The following is a 5,825-nucleotide window of genomic DNA, read 5'->3' as shown; positions in this document are numbered from 1 at the left end:
TGAGAAAATCTAAGGTTTTGCTTCAAGAGCAACAACTAAACTAATATGTATACATAACCTCCACAGAGCTGTGATGCTGTTGCTGGTTCCTGTATACCAAATATATTTATGTTTTTCAAGTATATCAAGCCTTCTAAAATACAAAATGTAGATAAACACGGTAATAAAAAAGTTAGTGGTACTGATATACTGTTCTGTTAGTTGCTAAATTGTCCAACAAATTTTAACCATGGCTCTTTTAAGTTTTTGTCATTACAGTTCTGATCCTTCTGGGATATTTACAATCAAGTCCATAAAAAATGACTCTAAGGAATACTTACGTGTCAACCAGATTAGAGTTTTAGAGTCTGTTTTTGTTGGATTTTGTTTTGTATTGTCCTTCTCTAAAAGCCCACTGCCTAACAGCCACTCCTTCTAAGCTTCTTTGTTGCTTAAATTTGGCCAAAAGGGTCTAGTTGACTCCCACGTGATCTGCTCGTTACTCCTCCCTATCCCTGACATGGGACCAAAACCAAACAAACAAAAATCCAAAAAAGAGCAAATCCTCATGATGAGGAAAAAAATGACCAAACAAAAAAGATCTTCATTCTATGGCTGTACCACCCTAAACAAGCCCAATCTTGTCTGGTCTCAGAAGCTAAGCAGGGTCAGACCTGGTTAGTACTTGGATGGGAAAAAGATCTTCAGGGGAGACTGCTCAGAGACAAGCAGTTTAAAGACAAAGGGGAAATGCCGTCAAAGTTCAAATGGAGTCAGTTGTGCCAGACCTCTCAAAAATAACCAAGGCCAAGAAAATTAAAAAATTGGTTCTTATACATGTGTGGTTATCTGGCATTAAAGCCCTTCCAGAAACAAATTTATCTTTTTTAGACAGGGTCTTCTACTTAAATAGAGACAAAATGACTATTTTTACTGGTTCCAAATATGTCCTTTGATATTTAAAGATGATGTTTTTATCTTTTTTTAAACAACATGTTTTCTTGGACATATATACTGATAATATATTGTTGCCATGGTAATTCTACTCAGTTAAAAAAATAGCTACTATCTGGATAAAAGAATAAAATGTCCAACCATTAAAACCCCATTGGAGGGGCCCTTTTGTTGTTATCTTGTCTATCCCCACTGCAGTTAAAGTAGCAAAAATTGCTCCCTGGATCCACCACAGCCAAATAAAGCCAGCCTCTCCCAGGTGGGAGTGTGTCCCTGATCCAGCCTCACCATGCAAGATCACCCTCCAGAATGCCTGTACCCTTCCTCAGCAGGACTCTGCATCCTAGGAGACAACAGGGGACCACAAACAACTAGAGGACATCCCTGATTTAGTCACTCCTGAAGTTGACTAGTCTATGCACTGTGAAGGCTTGAACATGGGATGCACCCCTGCTCTCCTTTACACACTTGAACTCTTACCTTTTGGGTTGACCCTTACAAGATTCCCCCCATATACTAAATGTTACAAGAGAGCCGTTGTTGGGACCTCCACACAGCCATACTTTGTATTGTACGCCCACCAACTGGTCGGGTGTTACATTGCTTCATATACTCCCCAGGTTTGTGAGGTTGCCAGTAAGCAATAATAAAAGTCCCAGAGTAAAGAAAACAATACAGGCTACATTTGTCATAAAAACTTTCCTATGAAAAGTTTTCCTTAAACTTTTACATGAAATAGAAAAGGAAGGAACACTGCCTAACTCATTCTATGAAGCCAGTAATACACTCATCCTAAAATCGGACAAGGACACATCCAAAAAGGAGAACTATAGGTCAATCTCTTCTGAAGAAAGAGATCGAGGAAGACTACAGAAGATGGAAAGATCCCCCATGCTCATGGGTTGGTAGACTCAACATAGTAAAAATGGCTACACTACCAAAAATAATCTACATGTTCAATGCAATACCCATCAAAATTCCAATCATCGCAGAGATTGAAAAATCTACCCTAAAGTTCATTTGGAAACACAAAAGACTGCGAATAGCCAAGGCAACACTAAGCAAAAAGAGCAACGCTGGGGGAATCAAAATATCCGACTTCAAACTATATATACTACAGAGCCATAGCAATAAAAACAGCAAAGTACTGGCACAAAAGCTGATATGAAGACAAGTGGAAAAGAATATAGGACCCGGATATGAATCCACACAGCTACACCCACCTTATTTTTGACAAAGGCTCCAAAAACATACGATTGAGAACAGACAGACTCTTCAACAAATATTGCTGAAAAGAGTGGTTAGCTGCCTGCAGAAAACTGAAACTAGATCCATGCCTGTCACCCTGTACTAGTATCAACTCAAAGTGGATTAAAGACCCTAATATCAGACCCAAAACCTTGCAGTTAGTACGCAAAAGATCAGGAAATACCCTGTAAACAATAGGAATAGGCAAGGACTTCCTCAGTAGAACTCCAGCAGCCCAGCAACTAAGAGAAAGGATGGACAAATGGGACTACATGAAATTAAAAACCTTCACAACAAAATAAATGGTCTCTAAATTGAAGAGACCACCCACAGAGTGGGAGAAAATATTTGCTAGCTACACATCGGACAAAGGACTGATAACCAGAATATACAGAGAGCTCAAAAAACTAAACTCCCAAAAATCAATGAACCAATAAAGAAATGGGCAACTGAACTAAACAGAACTTTGCCAAAACACACATGAAAAAATGTTCACCATCCCTGGCCATTAAAGGAAATGAAAATCAAAACCACACTAAGATTCCACCTCACCCCTGATAGAATAGCTATCATCAAGAACACCACCAACAGCAAATGCTGGAGAGGATGTGGGGGAAAAAGGAACCCTCATACACTAGTGGGAATGTAAGTTAGTACAACCACTTTGGAAAACAATATGGAGGCTTCTTAAAAAACTAAACATAGATCTGCCATATGATCCAGCAATGCCACTCCTAGGGATATACCCGAAGGAATGCGACTCAAATTATTATTACAAAAGCACCTGCATACTCGTGTTTATTGCAGCACTATTCACAATAGCCAAGCTATGGAAACAGCCAAGATGCCCCACAACTGACAATGGACCAAAAAATGTGGTATTCATACACAATGTAATTTTACTCAGTCACAAAGAAGAATGAAATTTTGTCATTCGCGAGTAAATGGATGGAACTAGAGAACATCATCTTAAGCAAAGTTAGCCAAGCTCAGAAGGCCAAAAATCTCATGATCTCCCTCATATGTGGATTATAAACCCAAAACAAATGCAGTAATATTATTGGACATGGGTCACACACTAAGAGGAGAATACGCACGGGGGAAATAGGGAAAGGAAAGGAAACCTAAAACTTGAATGTGTTCGATGTGCTCCCTGTTGTGGAGCCAATAAGATAGTCTTAAATTGGCAGAGTCCACTATGGGAAGGGGACAAGGAAGTAGTGAAGAGGTCAGGTAGAAATGAACCAATGTGGGTTGCAACACACAAGTGTATGGAAGCAATGCTAGAAATCTCTCTGTATAGCTATCTTTATCCCAAACTAACAAAATGATAAGTCTTTTTTATTATCTCTTACTTTTTTCTCTTCAATAAAATCAGAGAAGAGGGCAGAACAGATTCTGCCTAGAAGTGGGGGTTGGGGAGAGAAGGGGGAGGTGATGCAAACAATGTATACATGTAAATAAATGTAAAAACGATAAAATAAAAAGAAGACTTCAGATTATTTCTTGGTATGAAAAGTACTCCAAGTGTAAATAAAAAACAAGAGAAGTATTAGAACCCATCTAAGAGCAGTGATAGCCAAGAAACTGCCTTTAGTAGAAAGAAATTGAATAATACTTCAAAGTGTGTAAACAGAAATGAGAAAGAAAATATTTCATTGTGGAGTGCATGACATTTGGAATCCTACCCTACTCTACCATTTATTAGTTCTATGTCATCATCTATCAGAATCTTGGCCTCTTCGATAGAAAAACGTGGATTCATTCAATATATACTTTTCAGGTAATTTCTCTGTGCCAAGAAATGGGTTACATACTACAGGAATCATATATTGTTCTTAGGATTATTTTCAAGATGAAGTAAGTGTATATATGAAATAGAATGTATAGATAAATAAATATTGCTTATTGTCATATTATTGCTTTCATTTCTAACTTGTAATAAGACTCATGTTTCCACAATAATAAAAATAATTAAGTGCAAAAAAACCTAATATATTTCTTTCTTAATAATACAATGGTTTGAAAGAAATAAACTTTCACTTCACAGTGGATATTTCTTGGGCAATATTCATATTGATGGCCTCTCATTTGTGAACTACCCCATGATAGATGAATTAGGCTGTAGTAATGTTCACTTCCTTTATTACTTTCTCAATGCCCACCCACATACACTAACAAGGCAACAATGATCTTGTAAATGGGATACATAAGGTAACAGTTTTAGGCAACCACCAGGAACAAGTTCCACAGGATGCCATAGCATAGTAGCCAGATCTTTTTGCCATAGGTTCTAGCGTGCATCCATATCAGTGACTGGCACTTTCCCTCAAAATACCCTGCACAGGTGATATGGCCAAGAGGACTGATGTCCTGTACACCTTATTTGAGAGTGTCTAAGGCATATTGTTGGTCAGGGAGGATGACTTTCCAGTAACCTTATATAATATATTGAGCAGGATCCCCATGGGAGATATGAAGTGTGTTCCAATACCAAATGAGGTTATCATATGCTTTGCCACATTTCATTTCTGGGCACTTAAAGATATCAGTTTCTCTCAAAAAAGCAGGGTACAGTTCTTAGGGTATGAATCTATATAGTTTCCAACAGTTATAGCTAGGTAGATTGCTGGTAATTTGTGTCAGAGTTAATCTTCAAGCTCTGGAAACTCAGATACTAGACCCTCTATCTCTCTAAGAGAGATGGTACATGATCCCTAACCCTTCCAATTAGAATTAAAGTCAACTTCATAATGATACCAAGACAGCTCTAATGTGTCATAATTTTTTCTATACCTCCGCTTATCTGATAGTGAGAAATCAAGGCAGGCTTGTATCCTCTTTGGACATCACAATGAACATGAACATGGGTTGTCATTTCAACCTGGTAATGTAAATAATCTCTGATACCTTGAGATCTGAAAAAAGCATTAGCATGTATACAACCACAAATGAGGCCTCCAACCTGCACAATGGACACTGTGTATGTTATGATATCTGGAAGTAGAAGGGCAAGGATGACTACTGCTATATTGAGCTTTCAGTAAAGCACCATGAGGCCTCGGGTACATAGAACATCTAGGGTTATTAGTTGGTAAAATTTCTTTAAATATCTCTGTTTCCACTAGCATCCTGATCAGTGTAGAGACCTTATTCACCCAATAAGCTGTTAATACACAATATTCTACACTGCTTTATTAATATCTCATGACTAGGCTAGGAAATTCTGGTTGTATCCAGGATGCCCATTCATCCCCCACCATCATTCTAACCATGACATTTTCCAATTAAGAATAACCCTTAAAATCAAGAGAAAAATTATACATAACACAACTCTTTCCACTGGATATTCAGTAGTTAAAATTGTCTGGAGGTTGGTACCAGTGGAAGGGGGAAGATATAAGGAAAGAGTATAGGAAAGTGAATATGGTAGAAATACTATGTACTTGTGTATAAAAAATGGAAAAATGAGACCTGTTGAAACTATTCCAGCAATGGGGTGGGGGGAGGCAGGATAAAGAAGAATGATGAAGAGGGTGAATTCAACCATGATATATTGTAAGAACTTTGGTAAATGTCACTTTGTACCCCCAGTACAACAACAATAATAATTATAATAAATGATACTGTCAAGAAACAAAAAA

This window comes from Castor canadensis, chromosome X (genome assembly GCF_047511655.1).
Source record: "Castor canadensis chromosome X, mCasCan1.hap1v2, whole genome shotgun sequence".
Lineage (NCBI taxonomy): Eukaryota > Metazoa > Chordata > Mammalia > Rodentia > Castoridae > Castor > Castor canadensis.
The sequence above is the reverse complement of the archived record's forward strand: the minus strand, read 5'-3'. Positions refer to the sequence as shown.